The 26,597-nt window shown below is 40.0% G+C and overlaps 1 protein-coding gene and 1 pseudogene across 2 annotated transcripts in view; one reads left to right on the plus strand and one right to left on the minus strand.

The window, feature by feature from the left end:
* MTMR8 (myotubularin related protein 8) overlaps nucleotides 1-26,597 on the plus strand; it is a 287,800-nt gene that overhangs the window by 245,529 nt on the left and 15,674 nt on the right. The window lies entirely within an intron of this gene.
* LOC139181055 (NADH dehydrogenase [ubiquinone] 1 beta subcomplex subunit 8, mitochondrial pseudogene) lies at nucleotides 10,079-10,730 on the minus strand (annotated as a pseudogene).

Consider the following 26,597-nt stretch of genomic DNA (forward strand, 5'->3'; position numbering starts at 1 on the left):
TCAAGGAAGAAGTTTTTGGTACAGTTCCCTTGGTCATATGGTTAGTACAGCTTCTCTCTGCTTCAATAAATAAGACTCATAATGGAGGGGGAAAGAGAATATTATAATTAATGTTACACGAAAAAATGGGCCTATAGCCCCATAATGTAATGTAAGAATGTACATTATTGGCAGGTTTCTACATTCATCATCCTGCCACGGAATAATAAAAACTATAATTTTATCTCTGTAATCCCACAGAGTTTGTTGGTATTGACTCTGCATTACAGCATTTTTTATTTGATTACACCAATCTCGAGCATACTGATTGTAGTATTAGGTACATACTATTTCTAGGAATTCCTTAAATAAAACCCAATAGGTCATGACCTGCTGCTCTGTTAGATGGCCTTAATAATAGTTAGATTCATCTGATTTGAAGTAAAAGTTAGCACGTAGGGCTTACAAGTCATTTATGAGTCATAAGTGATATTTTAAAGTTGGCTTAGTCAGAATGTGTGTTATTGATGTAGTAGACTAGACTTGAGGAGGAGGATTAGCCTCAGTATTGATGTTTGTGATTGCGTTAGTGGGATTGACTGACCCAGATAGTAATAGCATGGTCTCTGTTGTCCTCAATCTGACCCATGTTGTGTGTTTCCAATGGTGTGTATGTGGCATGCTATTTACAGACATACTTTGTCAACCATGGAATGTATGGTTCAGGGTTAGGTGATCAATGTGTAGTTGACACTGGTGATAGTAGGAGTGGCACAGCAACAGAGTAGGGATTAAAGTTAGATGTCACCTGCAGCCAGCACTAAGGAATATGATTGCACACTGGGTATCACCCAAATGGTATTATTCAGTCCAGGGGTGATTAGTTCTAACCTCTTAGATGTTGGAAGTAAGTTCTGGTTTGTTCCACAGTACTTTTAGTGGGCAGCATATGAAGTCATATCTCCAGACAATGGTAGGTGGTTTGCTTAGCTTGCATTGAGTCATGAGTGACCACAAGCTGAGGATGGTCCCAGAATCAATGGTTCAAGTTAGGTCCTTGTCACGACTGATGGGGAAGTAACTAGGCTCTGGATTTTTCTATGAGGGAGAAGAGAAGGGTGAAAGTACAGGGAAGATATTACTTTGCTGTAGATAGCAATATCAGGACTCCCAAGTCCAAGAAAAGTGGTAATTGGGTTGTATCTGTTGTGAGTGTATATATCAGCAAGGGTTGCAGCATCTCTGTTGGTGTTCCCTTCATTTGTCAAAGATGTCAACATAGTGTAGTTATGCCATAAGGGTGTGGGGGTGAGTTAATGTAAGCAAGACTATGTGCAGTAGTTTTGGCCACTTGGAGGACCACTGTCCTCTAAGATCTCTCAGGAGCCCTTGTTTTAAAAGCTCACTATTTCCTTCTATGATATCTGCTGTCATAGGACAATGGGGTAGGTGAAAAACCCAAGCAATATTATTTTGTAGTGCCCGCTGTTACATTTGCTTTATGATGAAGTGGGTGCTTTGAACTATGTAACTGTGGCACACCCAAAGACTGTAAAAGTTGTTTTGTTAACCCCTCACAACATTAGAATTTTATCTTTGCATAGGGAAGCCAATAGAAGACCTCTGTAGGTATCCATCATTGTTAACACATATATAATGGCTCTGTCTGCTACATGGAGAGGCCCAGTGAAACTGGTTTGCTAGTTCTGATGTGGTCATTACTATAAATTTCTCCTCCCATGCCACAGGCCCAGAGTCTAGATTTCTGGCACATGGTACAATCCATAATAGCTTTGTGTAAATGTTTCTCTGCTGATTTGACTCCTCTATTAACAATCTATTTTTGCAACCCCATGATACCCAAATGCCTTGACTGACTTCTGGTATGCTTACAAATGGAAGTAGTAGGGTGGCTCCTCCCAAAGTTTTGGGAACTGTCCCTTCTTTAAGTGGTTACCTGAATTGCTGCTTTGATGAGTTAGTAAGCTTCAGCATTATACTGTGCCCCATCTGTGTCTTGTTTGATATGAGACAAGGTATGATGCATGAATATCTTCAGAGTGGTAGCCAATGTGGTGATTTTTAGAACTGTTTACCCCCAAATGTTTCAGCCTGTGTTTTCCAGCCTTGATCAAGTAGTTAGCACACAAGCCATCAACCAGGGATCAGTGAAAATATGAATCTTAGGAAAATGTCTGTCAAGGGCATGCTCTATTGCTAGAAGTATTGCATATTGCTTAGCCAATTGGATACTTTTGTCTATCCCTGTTTGAAAATCGGAGTGTTTAAAAAGGGTAAATTTTATGCATTGAACTTCCTGGCCACCTTATGCTCTATGCTCAATCCATCAGCAAAGAAATACTATTGCTTTTCTTGTTCCATGAGTGCTGATGACTCCTACTTAATTCCTTGGTTAGCAAAAGTCAGAGACATTTCTTGGGGGTTTGACAAGTTAACCTCAGTGGCAAGGTTTGTGACTGTTGTTTCTTCATGGAATTGTGACACTCCAGTAGAACTGGATTTAGCCTAATCTTGCAGATACCACTTCTATTTTAATTAGTAAACCTCTATTGCTGATCCAGTTTTTCAGGGAACTTTTTCCATTACTCAGGTCATAGTAGGAATATTGGTCTACAGAGTGAAAGCCTCTGCTCTAGTAAGAGCTTCATTTTGATAAATGCCTAATACACCACTAGGAGTTTCCTCTCTTGTGGTGAATACTTATGGGCTGAGTTTGGGACTTTGCTTACCCTAAAGATCATGGTAGACATTTATCTGTCTGGTCAAGAGGATCCATGAAGCAAAATCACGTGTCAAGAAACTTCCAATTTTGAGGTCTACCCTACTAGTTTATCTAGTACCTGTTGTTGCTCAGATACACACTAAGAAGCAGATATTCCCAGGTGACATGATAGCTGGGGACCAGCAAATATTGGTGATAAGAAATGTATTAAAGTCAGAGTCCAAACATTCCTATCCAATATTCGACCTTCTTTACCAGTATGGGAGATTGAAGTGCTAGGAGCTTGTCTTTTACTAGGTTGGGAAATAGTTTACCCTTCTGAATTCCAAATGTAGTCCCAAAATGTCAACAGATTGGAAGAGGTCTTATGCCTTATGCAGGATATTTGCACATCCCCTATCTGTGACAAGTTTGCTCACAGTTGTGATGGTCTATAAAACAGAGTGTTGGTCAGGTTCAGTGAGGAGGATGTCATCAATATAATGTCAGAGCCAAATTTCTAGTGGGATGTGCAGCAGGGATCTAGGTCCTATCTGCAAAGCACATGTACTATTACAAGATTATTTACATATACCATAGGCAAACAAGAAAAGATACCTTCGACCCTGAAAGCTGAAGACGGATTGTTCAGTTCAGTTCAGTTCAGTCGATCAGTTGTGTCCGACTCTTTGTGACCCCATGAATCGCAGCACACCAGGCCTCCCTGTCCATCACCAACTCACAGAGCTCACCCACACTCTTGGCAATTGAGTCGGTGATGCCATCCAGCCATCTCATCCTCTGTCATCTCCTTCTCCTGCCTGCAATCCCTCCCAGAATCAGAGTCTTGTCCAATGAGTCAACTCTTCACATAAGGTTGCCAGAGTATTGGAGTTTCAGCTTCAGCATCAGTCCTTCCAAAGAACACCCAGGACGGATCTCCTTTAGAATGGACTGGTTGGATCTCCTTGCAGGCCAAGGGACTTTAAAGAGTCTTCTCCAACAATACAGATCAAAAGCAGCAATTCTTCAGCGCTCAGCTTTCTTCACAGTCCAACTTTCACATTCATACATGACCACTGGAAAAACCATAGTCTTGACTAGACAGACCTTTTTTGGCAAAGTAATGTCTCTGCTTTTGAATATACTATCTAGGATGGTCATAACTTTCCTTCCAAGGAGTAAGCATCTTTTAATTTCATGGCTGCAATAACCATCTGCAGTGATTTTGGAGCCCCCCCAAAATAAAGTCTGACACTGTTTCTACTGTTTCCCCATCTATTTCCCATTAAGTGATGGGACCAGATGTCATGATGTTAGTTTTCTGATTGCTGAGCTTTAAGCCAACTTTTTCACTCTCCTCTTTCACTTTCATCAAGAGGCTTTTTAGTTCCTCTTCACTTTCTGCCATAAGGGTGGTATCATCTACATATCTGAGGTTATTGATATTTCTCCGGGCAATCTTGAATCCAGCTTGTGCTTCTTCCAGCCCAGCGTTTCTCACGATGTACTCTGGATATAAGTTAAATAAGCAGGGTGACAATATACAGCCTTGACGTACTCCTTTTCCTATTTGGAACCAGTCTGTTGTTCCATGTCCAGTTCTAACTGTTGCTTCCTGACATGCATACAGATTTCTCAAGAGACAGATCAGGTGGTCTGGTATTCCCATGTTTTTCAGAATTTTCCACAGTTTATTGTGATCCACACAGTCAAAGGCTTTGGCATAGTCAATAAAGCAGAAATAAATGCTTTCTGGAAGTCTCTTCCTTTTTCGATGATCCAGCAGATGTTGGCAATTTGATCTTTGGTTCCTCTGCCTTTTCTAAAACCAACCTGAACATCTGAGAGTTCACGCTTCACATATTGCTGAAGCCTGGCTTGGAGAATTTTGAGCATTAATTTACTAGCATGTGAAATGAGTGCAATTGTGTGGTAGTTTTAGCATTCTTTGGCATTGCCTTTCTTCGGGATTGGAATGAAAACACCTTTTCCAGTCCTGTGGCCACTGCTGAATTTTCCAAATTTGCTGGCATATTGAGTACAGCACTTTCACAGCATCATCTTCCAGGATTTGAAGTAGCTCAACTGGAATTCCATCACCTCCACTAGCTTTGCTCGTACTGATGCTTTCTAAGGCCCACTTGACTTCGCATTCCAGGATGTCTGGCTCTAGGTGAGTGATCACACCATCGTGATTATCTGGCTTATGAAGATCTTTTTTGTACAGTTTTTCTGTGTATTCTTGCAACCTCTTCTTAATATCTTCTGCTTCTGTTAGGTCCATACCATTTCTGTCCTTTATTGAGCCCATCTTTGCATGAAATATTCCATTGGTATCTCTAATTTTCTTGAAGAGATCTCTAGTCTTTCCCATTCTGTTGTTTTCCTCTATTTCTTTGAATTGATCACTGAGGAAGGCTTTTTTATCTCTTCTTGCTATTCTTTGGAACTCTGCATTCAGATGCTTTATCTTTCCTTTCCTTTGCTTTTTGCTTCTCTTCTTTTCACAGCTATTTGTAAGGCCTCCTCAGACAGCCATTTTGCTTTTTTGCATTTGTTTTCCACGGGGATGGTCTTGATCCCTGTCTCCTGTACAATGTCACGAACCTCCATCCATAGTTCATCAGGCATTCCATCTATGAGATCAAGTTCCTTAAATCTATTTATCACTTCTACTGTGTAATCATAAGGAATTTGATTTAGGTCATACCTGAATGGTCTAGTGGTTTTCCCTATTTTCTTCAGTTTAAGTGTGAATTTGGCAATAAGGAGTTCATGATCTGAGCCACAGTTAGCTCCCGGTTTTGTTTTTGCTGAGTGTATAGAGCTTCTCCATCTTTGGCTGCAAAGAATATAAACAATCTGATTTTGGTGTTGACCATCTGGTGATGTCCATGTGTAAAGTCTTCTCTTTTTTTGTTGGAAGAGGGTGTTTGCTATGACCAGTGTGTTCTTTTGGCAAAACTCTATTAGCCTTTGCCCTGCTTCATTCCGTATTCCAAGGCCAAATTTGCCTGTTACCCCAGGTGTTCCTTAACTTCCTACTTTTGCATTCCAGTCCCCTTGATGAAAAGGATGTCTTTTGGGGGTGTTAGTTCTAAAAGGTCTTGTAGGTCTTCATAGAACCGTTCACCTTCAGCTTCTTCAGCATTACTGGTTGGGGCATAGACTTGGATTACTGTGATATTGAATGGTTTGCCTTGGAAATGAACAGAGACCATTCTGTCGTTTTTGAGATTGCAGCCAAGTACTTCATTTTGGACTCTTTTGTTGACCATGATGGCTACTCCATTTCTTCTAAGGGATTCCTGCCCACAGTAGTAGACATAATGGTCATCTGAGTTAAATTCACCCATTCCAGTCCATTTTAGTCACTGATTGCTAGAATGTTGACTTTCACTCTTGGCATCTCCTGTTTGACCACTTCCAATTTGCCTTGATTCATGGACCTAACATTACAGGTTCCTATGCAATATTGCTCTTTACAACGTTGCACATTGCTTCTATCACCAGTCACATCTACAACTGGGTATTGTTTTTGCTTTGGCTCCATCCCTTCATTCTTTCTGGAGTTATTTCTCCACTGATCTCCAGTAACATATTGAGCACCTTCCAACCTGATGAGTTCCTCTTTCAGTATCCTATCATTTTGCCTTTTCATACTGTTTATGGGATTCTCATGGCAAGAATACTGAAATGGTTTGCCATTCCCTTCTCCAGTGGACCACATTTTGTCAGACCTCTCCACCATGACCTGCCCATCTTGGGTGGCCCCACGTGGCATGGCTTAGTTTCATTGAGTTAGACAAGGCTGCAGTCCATGTGATTAGATTGACTAGTTTTCTGCGATTATGGTTTGTGTGTCTGACCTCTGATGAATTGTTTCTCTCCTGCAATATTTTTAATGAATACTAGTCAAGTCTGTTACTTCAAACTGTTTATCTATATTTCTTTGAATGTTAAGGTGAAGATATCTGGTAGGGATGCTCTAAAAAAGGGAACAGCCTTGTTCAACTCTCTATAGTCTATAATTAGCCTCCACTTATTAGTAGTGGCTTTAGAGCACAGGTCGTACCAGGGAACTGAAAGGTGAGATATGAGGAATCAGTACCCATTCTTTAAGTCAAGCCATAATCCTTCAGCGCCTTGTCTTAGCTGATACTGTCTCATATGTAAGGGATCATTAACTGGTTTTTACCATGCATTGCCCACCAATAGCATAAAAGCCTTTAGTTTGTTCCATGAAATACTTGCTAACTGAAGAGCTCCATTCCAGTAATGGATAGAGGGATAGTCTTGGCAGAAGGGATAGCAGTTACAAACAAACAAACTTTTTTTTTTTTTTTGCAGAACTGGGTCAATTTTAATAGATAAGTGGGTAATTATTACTTTAATCTTTCCTTCTCCCAAGCTGATCACCTCCTGTGTTGGGAGGAGAGTTGAGGGGTCCCTTTAAAAGATGAGTGATTTCTGGGGTAAGGGAGGTTTGAAAAACCATGTGCAACAGAGCCAGCCAGTGGTGGGTAGATTTTGAAATACAAAGCTATAGTTTCTTTTGTTTCTTTTTTTAATTTTTAACTTTATATTTGACTATACTTGATTTACAATGTTATGTTAGTTTCAAATGTACAGCAAAGTGATACAGTTATACACATATCTATTGTTTTTCAAATTACTTTCCTATTTAGGTTATTACAGAATATTGAGCAGAATTCCTTCTGCTATACCGTAGGTCTTGTTGGTTATCTATTCTAAATATAGGAGTGTGTATATGTCAATCCCAATCACCCAATCTATCCCTCCCACCCCCACCCTTCATTCCCGGTAACCAAAACTTCATTTTCTGTCTCTGCAAGTCTCTTTCTGTTTTATAAATAAGTTCATTTGTATCTTTCTCTTTTTTTTTGATTCCACAAATAAGCGATATTATATGATATTTGTCTTTCTCTCTCTGACTTACTCCACTTAGTCAAATAATCTCCAGACCCACCCATGTTGCCAAAAACAGCACTATTTCATACTATTTAATGGCTGAGTCTCCATTGTACATATGTACCACCTCTACTTCATCCACTCATCTGTAGATGGACATTTAGGTTGCTTCCCTGTCTTGGCTATTGTAAACAGTGCTGCAACAAACATTTGGGTGCATGTATCATTTTGAACCATGGTTTTCTCTGGATATATGCCCAGGAGTGGGATTGCTGGATCACATGGTAGCTCTATTTTTAGTTTTTTAAAGAACTTTCATACTATCCTCTGTAGTGGCTCTACCAGTTTCTACAGTGTAGGAGGGTTACCTTTTCTCTACACCCTCTCCAGCATTTACTGTTTGAAGACTTTTTGATGATGGCTATTCTGACTGTTGTGAGGTGATAGCTCATTGTAGTTTTGATTTACATTTCTCAGTGGCTCAGTGGTAAAGAATCCACCTGCAATGCAAGAGACTTGCAGGAGATGGGGTTCAATCCTTATGGTCAGGAAGATCCCCTGGAGAAGGAAATGGCAACCAACTCCACTATTCTTGCCTGAGAAATCCCATAGACAGAATTGCCTGGCAGGCTACAATCCATTGGCTTACAAAAGTGTCCGACACAACTTCACAGCTAAACAACAACAATAATTAGCAATGCTGAACATCTTTTCTTGTGCCTCTTGGCTATATGTATGTCTTCTTTGGCAAAATGTCTATTTAGGTGTTCTCTCCATTTTTTGATTGGTTCATTTGTTTTTTTCAAACCACCATCACCCTGATACCAAAACCAAACAAGGATACCAAAGGAAAAAAAAAGAAAATTACAGGTGAATATCACTGCTGAACATGGATGTAACAGTCTTCAACAAAATACCAGAAAACTGAATTCAACAATATATTGAAAGGATCATACACCATGATCAAATGGGAGTTTTCCTAGGGATGCAAAGAATTTTCAATATTCACAGACTTAATCAGTGTCATGCACTATATAAACAAATTAAAGAATAAAAACCACATGATCATCTTCTGCAATATGTACAAAAGAAAACTTTTGACAAAATTCAACATGCATTTATGATGAAAACACACCAGGAAGTGGGCATAGAGAGAACCTACTTCTGCATAGTAGTGTATGTATGTATGTGTTTGTGTCCGACTCTTTGTGAACTCTATGGACTCCATGGACTACTTCAGCATAATAAACCCATATATGACAAATCTAGAGCTAACATCACACTCAACTGTGAAAAACTGAATGCATTTTCTCTAAGATCAGGAACAAGACAAGATGTCCACTGTTATCACTTTTATTCAAGATAGTTTTTAAAGTCCTACTATGGGAATCAAGAAGAAAAAGAAATAAAAGGAATCCAAGTTAGAAAAGAAGTAAAGCTATCACTGTTTGTAGATGACATGATACATACATAGAAAATCCTAAGTTCAGTTCAATCACTCAGTCGTGTCCGACTCTGCAACATCATGGACTGCAGCATACTAGGCCTCCCTGTCCATCACCAACTCCAAGAGTTTCCTCAAACTCATGCCCATTGATTCGGTGATGCCATCCAACCATCTCATCCTCTGTCATCCCCTTGTCCTCCCACCTTCAATTTTTCCTAGCATCAGGATTTTTTTAAATGAGTCAGTCCTTCGAATCAGGTGGCCAAAGTATTGGAGTTTCAGCTTCAGCATCCGTCCTTCCAGTGAATATTCAGGACTGATTTCCTTTAGGATGGATCTCCTTGCTTTCCAAGGGACTGTCAACAGTCTTCTCCAACACCATAGTTCAAAAGCATCAATTCTTCGGCACTCATCTTTCTTTATAGTCCAACTCTCACATCTGTGCATGACTATTGGAAAAACCATAGCCTTGACTAGATGGACCTTTGTCAGCAAAGTAATGTCTCTGCTTTTTAATATGCTGTCTAGGTTGGTCATAACTTTTCTTCCAAGGAGCAGGCATCTTTTAATTTAATGACTGCATTCATCATCTGCAGTGATTTTGGAGCCCAAGAAAATAAAATCTGTCACTATTTCACATCTATTTTCCATGAAGTGATAGGACCAGATGCCATGATCTTAGTTTTCTGAATGTTGAGTCTTAAGCCAACCTTTTAACTCTCCTCTTTCACTTTGTTCAAGAGGCTCTTTAGTTCTTCACTTTCTGCCATAAGGGTGGTGTCATCTGCGTATCTGATGTTATTGATATCTCTCCTGGCAATCTTGATTCCAGTTTGTGCTTAATCTAGTCCAACATTTCTCATGATGTACTCTGCATATAAGTTAAATAAGCAGGGTGACAATATACAGCCTTGACGTACTCCTTTCCCAATTTGGAACAAGTCAGTTGTTCCATGTCCAATTCTTTTTTTTTTTTTTTTTTTTTACCACAGCACTAAGTTTTATTAAGGATTTCATTAAACTTAAATTTCTAGGATTGAAGGAGTCAGTTAGGGAACACAACACTCATGAAGCCTCCTCAGATCTCATAGTGAACCACTGGCTCAGGTTCTTTGTTGGGATCGCCGCCTCGTTCCAGGTACAGATTATTGTAAGGATACTGCTTTGGCCCCACAGGCTGGTAGGCGGGGTAAGTCTCCCCTACCCAAAACATGAACAGCATGAAGGCGACGAAGCCGAAGAGGTGCTTACACATGAGGTTCCAGTTAACAGGAGTCGGGGACATGTCCACACGGTTCCTGATATACATGTCCAGGTCCCAGTGCATCAGTTCACCCCAGTTCAACTGCAGGTCTGGGTGGTCCCAGTCATACCATGGATCCCTCTCCTGCTGTGAGCGGTCAGGCAGTTTCGGATAGTCACCATACCCCATGCCATCATCTGGGTATGGCTCGTAGTCTTCCACCCGCATATTATACTTCTTGGCGGCGGCAGCCCGTTCTTCTGGGGTCTTGGGATAGGGTCCCGGGAGCATGTCCTTGGTAATGTGGGAGGCTGTCCGTGCACCCAGTGGCACCACGTTTTGGGCTGCCTTTTGCAGCCATCGGACTCCCAGGACCCCCACCCTGGCCGCCGCCATCTTCACCTTCTTTCTCCATGTCCAATTCTAACTCTTTCTTCTTGACCTGCATACAGATTTCTCAGGAGGCAGGTCAGGTGGTCTGGTATTCCCATGTTTTTAATAATTTTCCATAGTTTGTTGTGATCCACATGTAAGGCTTTGGCATAATTAATAAACCAGAAGTAGATGTTTTTCTGGAATTCTCTTGCTTTTTTGATGATCCAACGGATGTTGGCAATTTGATCTCTCATTCCTCTGCCTTTTCAAAATCCAGCTTGAACATCTGTAAGTTCTTGGTTTACGTGTTGCTGAAGCCTGGCTTGGAGAATTTTGAGCGTTACTTTGCTAGTGTGTGAGATGAGGGCAATTGTGTGGTACTTTGAACATTCTTTGTCATTACCTTTCATTGTGATTAGAATGAAAACTGACCTTTTTCAGTGCAGTGGAAACTGCTGAGTTTTCCAAATTTCCTGGCATGTTGAGTACAGCACTTTCACAGCATCATCGTTTAGGATTCGAAATACGTCAGTAAAAATTCCATCAGCTCCATTAGCTTTGTTTGTAGTGATGCTTCCTAAGGCCCACTTGTCTTGAACATTCCAGGTGTCTGGTTCTAGGTGAGTGATCACACCATCATGGTTATCTGGGTCATGAAGATCTTTTCTGTATAGTTCTTCTGTGTATTCTTGCCACTTCTTCTTAATATCTTCTGCATCTGTTGGGTCCATGCATCTGTCCTTTATTGTGCCCATCCTTGCATGAAAAGTTCCCTTGGTATCTCTGATTTTCTTGAATAGATCTCTAGTCTTTCCCATTCTATTGTTTTCCTCTATTTCTTTGCAGTGATCACTGAGGAAGGCTTTCTTATCTCTCCTTGCTATTCTTTGAAACTCTGCATTCAAATGGGTATATCTTCCCATTTCTCCTTTGCCTTTAGCTTCTCTTTCTTTTCTCAGCTATTTTTAAGACCTTGTCAGACAACCATTTTTCCTTTTTTCATTTCTTTTTCTTGGAGATCCTGCATCCATAGTTCTTCAGGCACTTTATCAGATCTAATCCTTTGAATCTATTTTTCGCTTCCACTTTATAATCGTGAGGAATTTGATTTAGGTCATACCTGAATCGTCTAGTGGTTTTCCCTACTTTCTTCAATTGAAGTCTGAATTTGGCAATAAGGAGTTCATGATCTGAGCCATAGTCAGCTCCCGGTTTTGTTTTTGCTGACTGTATTAAAGCTTCTCCATCTTTGGCTGCAAAGAATACAATCAATTTGATTTTGGTATTGACCATCTGATGATGCCCATGTGTAGAGTCTTCTCTTGTGTTGTTGGAAGAGGGTGTTTCTATGACCAGTCTGTTCTCTTGGCAAAACTCTATTAGCCTTTTCCCTGCTTCATTCTGTACTCCAAGGCAAAATTAGCCTGTTACTGCATATATCTCTTGTATTCCTACTTTTGCATCCCAGTCCACTATAATGAAAAGGACATATTTTGGGGGTGTTGTTTCTAGAAGGTCTTGTAGGTCTTCATAGAACCATTCACCGTCAGCTTCTTCAGCATTACTGGTCGGGGCATAGACTTGGATTGCTGTGGTATTGAATGGTTTGCCTTGGAATGAATAGAAATCATTCTGTCGTTTTTGAGATTGCATCCAAGTTGCATGTCAGACTCTTACGTTGACTATGATGGCTACTCCATTTCTTCTAAGGGATTCTTGCCCACAGTAGTAGATATTAATGGTCATCTGCGTTATATTCACCCATTCCAGTTCATTTTATTTCAGTGATCCCTAAAATGTTGATGTTCATTCTTGCCATCTCCTGTTTGACCCTTTCCAATTTGCCTTGATTCATGGACCTAAAATTCCAGGTTCCTATGCAATATTGCTCTTTACAGCATTGGACTTTACTTTGATCACTAGTCATATCCACATCTGAGTGTTGTTTTAGCTTTGGCCCCATCTCTTCATTCTTTCTGTAGTTATTTCTCCGTTGATCTCCAGTAGCATATTGGGCACCTACCGACCTGGGGAGTTCATCTTTCAGTGTCCTATCTTTTTGCCTTTTCATAATGTTCATGGGGTTCTCAAGGCAAGAGTAGTGAAGTGGTTTGTCATTCCTTTTTCCAGTGAATAACATTTTGTCAGAACTCTCCACCATGACTCATCCATCTTGGGTGGCCAACATGGCATGGCTCATAGTTTCATTGATTTAGACAAAGCTGTGGTCCATGTGATCAGATTGGTTAGTGTTCTGTGACTGTGGTTTTCAGTCTTTAGAGTTTTTTAGAAAATCCTAAAAATGCTACCAAAAGACTACTAGAGCTCATGAATGAATTTGATAAAGATGTATATTACAAAATTAATATACAGAAATCTGTTGCATTTCTGTAAACTAAAAATAGAAGAACAGAAAGAGAAATTAAGGAAACAATCCCATTTACCATCACATCATAAAGAAAAAATAATACCTAGGGAAAAAAAAAAAAAACTTTACTCCAAAACCTAAGATGCCCATGAAAAAAATAGACTTCCCTGATGGTTCAGAAGATAAAGAATCTGTCTTCAATGCAGGAGACCCAGGTTCGATTCCTGGGTTGGGAAAATCCAGTGGAGAAAGAAATGCAAGCCACTTCACCATTCTTGCCTGGAGAATTCCATGGACAGAGGAGCCTGGCAGGCTACAATCCATGGGATCACAAAGAAAGAAAAAGAAAGTGACACAACCAGATGGAAAGATATACCATGTTCTTAGACTCAAAGAATCAATACTGTCAAAATGACTATACTGCCCAAGGCAATCTACAGATTTAGTGCAATTCCCATCAAATTACCAATGACACTTTTCATAGGACTAGAAGAATAAACTTTAAATTTTGTATGGAGACACAAAAGACCCCAAATAGAAAAAAAAAAAAAAAAAAAACTTGAGAAATAAAACAGAACTGGAGGAATCAGGCTCCCTGACTTCAGACTATACCCCAAAGCTACAGTAATCCAAACGATATGGTACTGGCAAAAAAAAAAAAAAAAAACAGAAATATAAGTCAATGAAACAGGATAGAAAGTACAGATATAAACTCACCTACCTATGGTCAGTTGCAGCTGCTGCTAAGTCGCTTCAGTCGTGTCTGTCTCTGTGCGACCCCATAGATGGCAGCCTACCAGGCTCCCCCATCCCTGGGATTCTCCAGGCAAGAACACTGGAGTGGGTTGCCATTTCCTTCTCCAATGCGTGAAAGTGAAGTCATTCAGTCGTGTCCGACCCTCAGCGACCCCATGGATTGCAGCCTTCCAGGCTCCTCCGTCCATGGGATTTTCCAGGCAAGAGTACTGGAGTGGGGTGCCATTGCAGTCAGTTAATCTTTGACAAAAAGAGGCAAGAATATACAATGGAGAAAAGACCATCTCTTCAATAAGTGTTGCTGGGAAAACTGGACAGCTATATATAAAAGAGTGAAATTAGAACATTTTCTAATACCATACACAAAGTTAAACTCTAAATGGATTAAAGACCTAAATGTAATACTGTATACTATAAAACATAAACAGAACCATCTCTGTCATAAATTTGAAGCAATACCTTTTCCATCAGTCTCCTAGAGTAGTGAAAATAAACATAAAAATAAACAAATTGGATCTAATTAAGCTCAAAAGCTTTTGCCTAGCAAAGGAAACAATAAATAATATGAAAAGACAACCCACAGGATGAGAGATAATATTTGCAAATGATGCAACCAATGAGGGATTAATCTGCAAAATTTACAAACAGCTCATACAGCTCAATACCAAAAAAAAAAAAAAAAAAACTATAGTTAAGGTGGCAAAAGGGTGATTTTCCACTAGAAGGGGCCATCTTCTACAACCACCCCTTATGTGACTGCCAGATCACTATATGGAGGTTGGTGCCTGCTACTGGAGGAAATCAGAGGTAGCTTTGCAAGGGTAGCACTTTTGAAGGTGATGCCTGTTGTGGATTGTAATCTAACCCTAGTAAATATTGTAATTGCTCCACCAATTTACCAGACAGCATCCAATTTGGATTTCTCTTGTTTCTTAGGATCCAATATAACCTCTCTTGTTCATTTCATACTTCACATTTAAGCAAGGACCTGGTTATAATTGGTTTGTATAGTGTAGAGGAAAGAGACATCCCTATTGATAGCAATTAGGGTATTATTTGTATAATTAACAAGTGATGCTTGACTCTGAGTTTCTCTTTCATGTGTTTCTATTAAATGTAGTGTAGCTGTGACTTCTTCAATTGTTTTACCTTTAGCTGTTATGACTCATAAAGAGAACTTACACTTAACAGAGAAGAGGGTATGGCAACCTACTCCAGTATTCTTGCCTGGAGAATCCCATGGACAGAGGAGGCTGGCGGGCTAAAGTCCATAGAGTCACAAAGAGTCAGACACGACTGAAGCGACTGAGCATGCATATGTGCATACTTAACGGAAGACCTCCTGACAAAGAACTAGATAGACTCAAGACATAATTAAGTCACTTCTTGACTCGTAGAGTCATCATACTACCTGCCATGCTGCATCCATCTATTGCCTAATAAGTCCACTCCAACATCACAGCTGACAGAGGAAATATTTGGCCTCAGCTAATATTTTCTATTAACAGTTTGCCTAGGCCTTTATGAGTCCTAATATAGAATGGTCAACCCTATAAGCCATAAAAATTCACATCAAAAGGAATATGTGGACCGGAGTCCAAAGCTTTCTCTATTGGTCAGTCCCACCTTTCACACTAATTGTATAGGATCCTTTATTAGGGACACCACTTTTCTATTCTGAGCAACCAACTGCTTAAATTTAGCACCCATAAGGTGAATTTTATTCAGCAGATCTATTCTATATGGCCAGGCAGCCTCTTTTTTACTTCACTCTAGGGTTAGTTCTTCAAGGAGAGACTAGGCCTCAGGGGCACTGAATACAACAGTCCTTTTACCCTACCATTACCCCTCCCGTAGTTTGACCTCAGACCAAACAATGGGCTTGGGAGAGGGAGGACACAGCCCCACCCATCAACAGAAAATTTGATTAAAGATTTAATGAGCATAGTCCTGCCCATCAGAAAAAGACCCATTCATTTCAGTTCAGTCGCTCAGTCGTGTCCAACTTTTGCAACCCCATGAACCACAGCATGCCAGGCCTCTCTGTCCATCACCAACTGCCGGAGTCTACCCAAACCCATGTCCATCGAGTCGGTGATACCATCCAACCATCTCATCCTCTGTCGTCCCCTTCTCCTCCTGCCCTTAATCTTTCCCAGCATCAGGGTCTTTTCAAATGAGTCAGCTCTTCGCATCAGGTGGCCAAAGTATTGGAGTTTCAGCTTCAACATCAGTCCTTCCAGTGAAAACCCAGGACCGATCTCCTTTACAATGAACTGGTTGGATCTCCTTGCAGTCCAAGGGACTCTCAAGAGTCTTCTCCAATGCCATAGTTCAAAAGCATCAATTCTTCGGTGCTCAGCTTTCTTTATGGTCCAACTCTTACGTCCATACAAGACTACTGGAAAAACCACAGCCTTGACTAGATGGACCTTTGTAGGCAAAGTAATGTCTCTGCATTTTAATATGCTGTCTAGGTTAGTCATAACTTTCCTTCCAAGCAGTAAGTGTCTTTTAATTTCATGGATGCAATCACCATCTGCAGTGATTCTGGAGCCCAAAAAAATAAAGTCAGGCACTGTTTCCCCATCTATTTGCCATGAAGTGATGAGACTGGATGCCATGATCGTTTTCTGAATGCTGAGCTTTAAGCCAACTTTTTCACTCTCCTCTTTCACTTTCATCAAGAGGCTCTTTAGTTCTTCTTTGCTTTCTGCCATAAGGGTGGTATCATCTCCATATCTGAGGTTATTGATATTTCTCCTGGCAATCTTGATTCCAGCTTGTGCTTCCTCCAGCCCAGCATTTCTCATGATGTACCCTGCATATAAGTTAAATAGAAGGGTGACAATATACAACCTTGACGTACTCCTTTTCCTATTTGGAACCAGTCGTTGTTCCATGTCCAGTTCTAACTGTTGCTTCCTGACCTGCATACAGGTTTCTCAAGAGGCAGGTCAGGTGGTCTGGTATTCCCATCTCCTTTAGAATTTTCCACAATTTATTGCGATCCACACAGTCAAAGCCTTTGGCATAGTCAATAAAACAGAAATAGATGTTTTTCTGAAATTCTCTTGCTTTTTTGATGATCCAGCAGATGTTGGCAATTTGGTCTCTGGTTCCTCTGCCTTTTCTAAATCCAGCTTCCCTACAATCAGTGTCTCCCATCAGGAAGCTTCAACAAGCCTCTTACCCTTATCCATCAAAGGGCAGACACAATGAAAACCACAGTCATAGAAAACTGACCAAACTGATCACGTGGATCACAGCCTTCTCTAACTTAATGAAACTATGAGCCATTCCGTGTAGGGCCACCAAAGATGGACGGGTCATGGTGGAGAGTTCTGACAAAATGTGCTCCACTGGAGAAGGGAATAGCAAACCACTTCAGTATTCCTGGGTTGCAAACCCCATGAACAGTATGAAAAGGAAAAAGATAGGACACTGATATAAGAACTGCCCCCGTCTGTAGGTGCTCAATATGGTACTGGAGAAGAGTGGACAAATGACTCCAGAAAGAATGAAGAGATGGCGCCAAAGGGAAAACAATACCCAGTTGTCAGTGTGACTGATGATGGAAGTAAAGTCCGATGCCGTAAAGAACAATATTGCATAGGAATCTGGAATGTTAGGTCCATTAATCAAGGCAAATTGGAAGTGGTCATTAACAATTTAGGAATCAGTGAACTAAAATGGATTGGAGTGGGTGAATTTAATTCAGATGACCATTATATCTACTATAGTGGGCAAGAATCCCTTAGAAGAAATGGAGTAGCCCTCATAGTCAACAAAAGAGTCTGACATGCAGTATTTTGGATGCAATCTCAAAAACGACAGAATGATCTCTGTTCTTTCCAAGGCAAATCATTCAATATCATAGAAATTCGAGTCTATTTCCCAGCCAGTAATGCCAAATAATCTGAAGTTGAATAAATCTATGATGACCTATGAGGTCTTCTAGAACTAACACCAAAAAAAAAAAAAAAGTCCTTTTCATCATAGTGGACTGGAATGCAAAAGTAGGAAGTCAAGAGATACCTGGAGTAGCAGGCAGGTGTGGCCTTAGAGTAAAAACTGAAGCAGGGCAAAGGCTAACAGAATTTTGTGAAGAGAACACACTGGTCATAGCAAACACCCTCTTCCAACAACACAAGAGACGACTCCACACATGGACATGACCAGATAGTCAATACCTAAATCAGATTGATTATATTCTTTTTAGCTGAAGATGGAGAAGCTCTATAGCGTCAGCAAAAACAAGACCAGGAGGTGACTGTGGCTCAGATCATGAACTCCTTACTGCCAAATTCAGACTTAAAGAAAGTAGGCAAAACCACTAGACCATTCAGGTATGACCTAAATCAAATCCGTTACAATTATGCAGTGAAAGTAACAGATTCAAGGGATAAGATCTAATAAACAGAGTACCAGAAAAACTATGGATGAAGGTTCGTGACAATGTACAGGAGGCAGTGATGAAGACTATCCCCAAGAAAAAGAAGTGCAAAAAGGAAAAATGGTTGTCTGTTGAGGCCTTACAAATATCTGAGAAAAGAAGAGACACAAAAGGCAAAGGAGAAAAGGAAAGATATACCCACTTGAATGCAGAGTTTCAAAGAATAGCAAGGAGAGATAAGAAAACCTTCCTCAGTGATTACTGCAAAGTAATACAGGAAAACAATAGAATGGGGAAGACTAGAGATCTCTTCAAAAAAAATTAGAGATACCAAGGGACCATTTCATGCAAACATAGGCACAATAAAGGACAGAAATGATATGGACCTAACAGAAGCAGAAGATATTAAGAAGAGGTGGCAAGAATACATGGAACTGTACAAAAAAGATCTTCATGACCCAGATAACCACAATGGTGTGATCACTCACCTAGAGCTATACATACTGAAATGTTCAAATCAAGTGGGCCTTAGGAAGCATCGGGAGAAGGCAATGGTACCCCACTCCAGTACTCTTGCCTGGAAAATCCCATGGATGGAGGAGCCTGGTAGGCTGCAATCCATGGGGTCGCTAAGAGTTGGACACGACTGAGCGACTTCACCTTCACTTTTCACTTTCATGTATTGGAGGAGGAAATGGCAACCCACTCCAGTGTTCTTGCCTGGAGAATCCCAGGGACGGTGGGGCCTGGCAGGCTGCCGTCTATGGGGTCGCACAGAGTTGGACACGACTGAAGCGACTTAGCAGTAGCAGTAGGAAGCATCACTACGAGAAAAGCTAGTGGAGATGATGGAATTCCAGGAGAGCTATTTCAAACCTTAAAATATGCTGCTGTTAAAGTGCTGCACTCAATATGCCAGCAAATTTGAAAAACTCAGCAGTGGCCACAGGATTGGAAATGGTCAGTTTGCATCCAATACCAAAGATAGGTAATGCCAGAGAATGTTCAAACTACCACACAATTGCACTCATCTCACACGCTAGCAAAGTAATGCCCCAAATTCTCCAAGCCAGGCTTCAACAGTACATGGACTGAGAACTTCCAGATGTTCAAGCTGGATTTAGAAAAGGCAGAGGAACCAGAGATCATATTGCCAACATCAGGTTTGATCATAGAAAAAGCAAGAGAGTTCCAGAAAGACATCTACTTCTGCTTTATTGACTATGCCAAAGCATTGAATATGTGGATCACAACAAACTATGGAAAATTATTAAAGACATGGGAATATCAGACCACCTGACCTGACTCCTGAGAAATCTGTATGCAGGTCAAGAAGCAACAGTTAGAACTGGAGATGGAACAACAGACTTGTTCCAAATCAGGAAAGGCGTACATCAAGTCTGTATGTTCTCACCCTGCTTATTTAACTTATATGAAGAGTACATCATGCGAAATGCCAGGCTGGATGAAGCACAAGCTGGAATCAAGATTGCTGGGAGAAATATCAATAACCTCAGATATGCAGATGATACCATTCTTATAGCAGAAAATTGAAAAGGAGCTAAAGAGGCCCTTGATGACAGTGAAAGGTGAGAGTGGAAAAGTTGGCTTAAAATGCAGCATTCAAAAAACAAAGATCATGGCATCTGGCCCTATCACTTCCATGGCAAATAGATGGGGAAACAATGGAAAGAGTGACAGACATTATTTTCTTGGGCTCCGAAATCACTGCAGATGGTGACTGCAGCCATGAAATTACAAGAAGCTGCTCTTTGGAAGAAAAGTTATGACAAACGTAGACAGCATATTAAAAAGCAGAGATATTACTTTGCCAACAAATGTCCATCAGTCAATGCTATGTTTTTTTAGTACTCTTCTATGGATGTGAGAGTTGGACCATAAAGAAAGCTGAGCACCAAAGAATTGATCCTTTTGAACTGCGGTGTTGGAGAAGACTCTTGAGAGTCGCTTGGACTTCAAGGAGATCCAATCAGTCCATCCTAAAGGAAATCAGTCCTGAATATTCATTGGAAGGACTGATGCTGAAGCTGAAGCTCCAACACTCTGGCTTCCTGATGCGAAGAATGGACTCATTGGATAAGACCCTGATGCTGGGAAAGATTGAACACAGGAGGAGAAGGGAACAACAGAGGATGAGATGGTTGGATGGCATCACCAACTCGATGGACATGAGTTTGAGCAAGCTTTGGGAGTTGGTGATGGACAGGGAAGCCTGGCTTTCTGTAGTCCATGGTGTCACGAAGTGTCGTATGCTACTGAGAGACTCAACTGACCTGAGGCCTCAGGGGAAAAGAGATGACATATCTCTTTATCCAACTAAGATCGGCCCCTCCTTTTTGCCCCTCCCCTTTTGCTGTTTCAATATCTCTTACTTTTGCAATCGGTTACCAGGAAAACAGGGTAAGTTATCCTCATCACTATCATGATGGTACTGTGTTGCCTTTCCCTCTAGTGGAAACTTCATAGGGTCCTACCTTCCATTTCATCTCCCCCAGAAGTTTAATCTTCAACCTCATCTTTAGGCAGTGTTCTGGTGAGAAGCTCCCTCTGGCAGAACTCAACACATAGCTAGTTGAGCTCAGAAGCACCTGTTCAGTTACTGTACAGAAATTCATCTTCTTTATGGCTTGCGGATACTGAGTGTACTTTTTCAGGGTATGCAAAGCAAGTAGGCATTAAATAACTAAAAACTGCTTATTTGGGCTATGTTGAAAATGACTGGATGGGTAAAATTTTGAGTTTGGCACTGATGGGCTTTGCAGCTAACAGGTCCCAGCCTTCTATTAAGAAGTAAACTATATAGAGCCATATGCAGAGGCCTTTTTTGGCTCATTTATATAACAGCAATCTATAATAGTATAATCACTGTGGAAATCAGTTTTTAAATTTCCTAAAAAGCTAAACATGCAACTACCATTTGATCTAACATTTGCACTAATTGCACTTCTGGACATATATCCCAAACAAATAAAAAATTTTGTTCACAAGAAACCTATACACTAGTGTTCATAGCAGTGTTATACAAAATAGCCAAAAACTTAAAACAACCCAAGTTTCCTTCGATAATTAAATTGTTCGTATGTAAACAAACTGGTACATCAATGCCAGTGATTATTAACTCAGCAGTAAAGAATGAACTATTGATACATGCAACACCTTGCAGAGAATTGGGATTAAATTTTAAAGCTAATCTCAAAATATTACATACTTTATGTATCCATTTATATAAATTTCTTGAAAGGCAAAATTAATAGTAAATGGTTAGGATAATGATTACCAAGGGTTAAGGACAAGGTTGAGGGGTAGAAGGTACAGAGCTGTGTGAGGCTATAAAAGTACAGTAGCAATATTCCTTATAAAGGAATTGTTATCTTGAATATATCATATTAGCCTAGTTGTGATATTATACTACAGTTATCCATTGAGGAAACTGGATACAGCTTTTTGGGGATTACTCTTTACTATTCCTTTTTAAAATTGGTAAAATACACATAGCACAAAATTTACCATCTTAACCATTTTTAGGGGTTTCCAAGGTAGCACTAGTAAAGAACCCAGTTGCCAGTGTAGGCGATGTACTAGATGCAAGTTTGATCCCTAGGTCAGGAAGATCCCCTGGAGAAGAAAATGGCAACTCACTCCAGTATTCATGCCTGGAGAATCCCATGGACAGAGGAGCCTGGTGGTCTACAGACCATGGGGTCAGACAGAGTCGGACACAACTAAAGTGACTTAGCACAATGATCATTGTTAAGTGTACACTTTAGTAATGTTAAGTATATCTGAATTGTTCAATCAGTCTCCAGAAATTTTTCATGTTATGAAACTGAATCTGTACCCATTAAGTTTTCTATTTCCCTCTCACTCCATCCCCTAACAACTACCATTCTACTTTCTGTCTCTATGAATCTGAACACTCTACATACCTCATATGAGTGGAACCATATATTATATGTTCTTTCATGCCCGGTTTGTTTCACTTAGTATGATGTCCTCAAGGTTCATCCACGTGAAACTTCTGTCAGAATTTTCATTCTCTTTTAAGGCTGAGTAATATTTCATTGATTGCATATCACATTGTGTTTATTCATTCACCTGTATATAAACAACTGTATAACTTCTACCTTTTGGTTTTTGAAATTAATGCTTCTGTGAACACTGGCTTATTTTTGAGGCCCTCTTTTCAAATTCTTTTGGATATATACTGAAAAGTAGAATTAATTTCATTGACTGCATATCACATTGTGTTTATTCATTCACCTGTATATAAACAACTGTATAACTTCTACCTTTTGGTTCTTGAAATTAATGCTTCTATGAACATTGGCTTATTTTCGAGGCCCTCTTTTCAAATTCTTTTGGATATATACTGAAAAGTAGAATTAATGGATCATATGGTAAATCTATTTTTAATTTTTTTGAGGAATAACCATTGTGTTTTCCATAGAAGCTGTACCATGACACAAACAGTTCCAATTTCTCCACATTTTTGCCAATAGTTTGTTTGTTTGCTTGTTTTGAAATACTAGCCATTCTAATGGGTATGAATGATATGTCATGGTTTTAGTTTCCATTTACTTAATGGGTTGCTGTGGTTCAGTCACTAAGTCATGTCCAACTCTTTGCGACTTCATGGACTGCACCATGCCAGGCATCCCTGTCTTTCACTATTTCCTGAACTTTCCTCAAACTCAAGTCCATTGAGTCGGTGATGCCATCCAACCATCTTATCCGGTTGCCCCCTTCTCCTCCTGCCCTCAGTCTTTCCCAGCATCAAGGTCTTTTCCAATGAGTCAGCTCTTTGCATCAGGTGGCCAAATTATTGGAGTTTCAACTTCAGCATCAGTCCTTCCACTGAATATTCAGGGTTGATTTCCTTTAGGATTGACTGGTTTGATCTCCTTGCAGTCCAAGGGATTCCAACACCACAGTTCAAAAGCATCAATTTTTTGGCACTCAGCCTTCTCTATGGTCCAACTCTCACAAACATACATGACTACTGGAAAAACCATAGCTTTGACTGTAGGGACCTTTGTCAGCAGTGATGTCTCTGCTTTTTAATACACTGTCTAGGTTTGTCATAGCTTTCCTTCCAAGGAGCAAATGTCTTTTAATTTCGTGGCTGCAGTCACCATCTGCAATGATTTTGGAGCCCAAGATAATATATGGCCTTGACGTATTCCTTTCCCAATTTTGAACCAATCTGTTGTTCCATGTCCAGTTCTAACTGTTGCTTCTTGACCTGCATACAGATTTCTCAGGAGACAGGTAAGGTGACCTGGTATTCCTATCTCTTTAAGAATTTTCCAGAGTTTGTTGTGATCCATGCAGTCAAAGGCTTTCACTTAGTCAATGAAGCAGAAGTAGATGTTTTTCTGGAATTCCCTCGCTTTTGCTTTGATCCGGTGGATGTTGGCAATTTGATTTCTGATTCCTTTGCCTTCTCTAAATCCAGCTTGTACATCTGAAAGTTCTTTGTTCACATACTGCTGAAGCCTATCTTTAAGGATTTTGAATATTACCCTGATAGCATGTGATACCCTAATGATTAGTGATGATATCTTTGTATGCTTATTGTCCATATGTATCTCTTATTTGTAAAAATTGTCTATTCAGGTCCTTTTTTAAATTATAGTTAGTTTACAGTGTTGTATTGGTTTCAGGTATACAGCATAGTGGTTCAGTTATGCATACGCATATATTTTTTTTATTTTTCAGATTCTTCCCTCATATAGATTATTAAAGAATATTGAGTACAGTTTCCTGTGCTGTGCAGTAGGTTGTTGTTGGTTACCTATTTTATATATAGTTGTTTATGTATGTTAATCCCAGGATCGTAATTTATCCCTCCCCTTACATGTTTCCCCTTAGGTAACCTTGATTTGTTTTTGAAATCTGAGATCTGTGAGTTAATTTTAGTTGCCCAGTTGTGTCCAACTCTTTGCAACCCCATGGACTGTAGCCCAATGCCAGGCTCTTCTGTATGTGGAATTTTCCAGGCAAGAACACTAGAGTGGGTTGCCATTTCCTTCTCCAGGGGTTCTTCCCAACCCAGGGATTTAACCTGGGGTTCCTGCATTGAAGGCAGTTTCTTTACCTTCTGAGCCACCTGGGAAGCTCTTGCATGATTTCATATGATATTTGTATTTGCCTGACTTCACTTAATATGATAATCTCTAGGTCTATGCCATGTTGCTGCAAGTGGCATCATTTTGTTCTTTCTATGGCTGAGTAATATTCCATTGTATATATGTACCATGTCTTTATCTATTCCTCTGTCAATGGATATTTAGGTTGCTTCCATGTCTTCACTTTTGTAAATAGCACTGCAATGAACATTGCTGTGCATGTATCTTTTCAAATTGTGTTTTTCTCTGGAGATATATATATATATATATATATATATATAGAGAGAGAGAGAGAGAGAGAGAGAGAGAGAGAGTAGGATTTCTGGATCATATGGTACATCTGTATTTAATTTTTTTCATGAACCTCCATACTGGTCTCCATACTGGTTGTTCCAACTTATCAGTACATTCCATCAACACTGTAGGAGGGCACCCTTTCTTCCCACTCTCTCTAGCATTAGTTGTTTATAGACTTTTTAATAATGGCCATTCTGACCAGTGTGAGGGGATACTTCATTGTAGTTTTGATTGGCATTTCTCTGATAATTAGTGACGTTGAGCATTTTTTCACATACTTTTTGGCTATGTATATGTCTTATTTGAAAAAAATGTCTATTTAGATCTTCTGTCCATTTTTTAACTGGGTTGTTTGTTTTTGTGACATAGAACTGCATGAGCTCTTTGTATATTTTGGAGATTAATCCCTTGTCACTCACAAAGATTTACTCCCATTCTGTATGTTGCCTTTTCATTTTGTTTATGGTTTCCTTTGCTGTACAAAAGCTTTTAATTTTAATTAGTCCCATTTTAAAACTTTTTGTTTTCATCTTCATTACTCTAGGAGGTAAATAAAAAAATATTGCTTTGATATTCTGGTTCCTGCCCAGAGGTGTGGAGAGCTGGGTCTTGTCTCTCTGATTTGCAGGGCTGTGCTCAGGAAGGCTTTAAGCTACTTCTCTGCTGATGGGTGAGCCTGTGTTCTTGCCCTGTTGGTTGTTTGGCCTGAAGCATTCTAGCACTGGAGCCTACAGGCTGTTTGGTGAAGCTAATGTTCAGGAGTGCTCATACCAATGAGTGCTCCCCAGAACTGCTGCTGCCAGTGTCTTTGTCCCTAGAGTGAGCCACAGCCACCCCTGCCTCCACAGGAGATCCTCTAATATTAGCAGGTAGGTCTGGCCCAGTCACTTATATGGTCACTACTTATTTTCTCCTGTGTCCTGGTACACACAAGAACATTTGTGCACCCTCCAAGAGTGGAGTTTGTTTCCCCCAGTCCTGTGGAATTCCTTGATCAAATCCCAGTGTCCCTCAGAATCAGATCTTCTGGGGGATTCTCCCAGTGCCAGACCATCATACTGGGAAGTCTGATGTTGGGCTCAGAAATTTCACTCCTGTGAGAGATCTTCTGTGCTATAATTGTTTGGCAGTTTGTGGGTTGCTCACCCAGCAGGAATGAGATTTGATTTTATTGTGATTGCACCCCTCCTACCATCTCCGTGTGACTTCTTTGTCTTCAGATGTAGGGTATCTTTTTTCATAGGTTGCAATATTTGTTTATTTGTTTGTTGTTGTTGCTGCTGGTTGTTTATAGTTGTGATTTTGGTGTTCTCATAAAAAGGTGTGAGCTCATCTCCTTCTATTCCACCATCTTCTCATCTCCTTCTATTCCACCATCTTGAGCTAACCTCATGTCAGAGTGTTCTCCCTATGTTTTTCTCTTATTTTATAATGTCTGGCCTTAAATTTAGGTCTTTGATCCACTTTGAGTTTAATTTTTGTGTATGGTGTTAGAGAAAGTTCTCATTCCATTCTTTTAAATGTAGCTGTCCAGTTTTCACAGCACCACTTATTGAAGAGGCTGTCTTTTCTCCATTGTATATTCTTGCTTCATTATCAAAGTTATGTGGACCATAGGTGTGTGGATTTATCTCTGGGTTTTCTATCCTGTTCCACTGATCAATATTTCTGTTTTTGTGCCAATATGATCCATACTGTCTTGATTACTGTAGCTTCATAGTATAGTCTGAAGTCAGGGAGCCTGATTCCTCCAGCTGTGTTTATTTCAGGATTTCTTTGGCTATTTGGAGTCTTCTATGTTTACATACAAATTTTAAAAATTTGTTGTAGCTCTCTGAAAAATGCCATTGGTAATTTGAAGGGATTGTTTTGAATCTGTAGATTGCCTTGGGTAGTATAGTCATTTTCACAATTTTAATTCCTCCAATCC

The sequence above is a fragment of the Bos indicus genome, chromosome X, assembly GCF_029378745.1.
Source record: "Bos indicus isolate NIAB-ARS_2022 breed Sahiwal x Tharparkar chromosome X, NIAB-ARS_B.indTharparkar_mat_pri_1.0, whole genome shotgun sequence".
NCBI classification, from domain to species: domain Eukaryota; kingdom Metazoa; phylum Chordata; class Mammalia; order Artiodactyla; family Bovidae; genus Bos; species Bos indicus.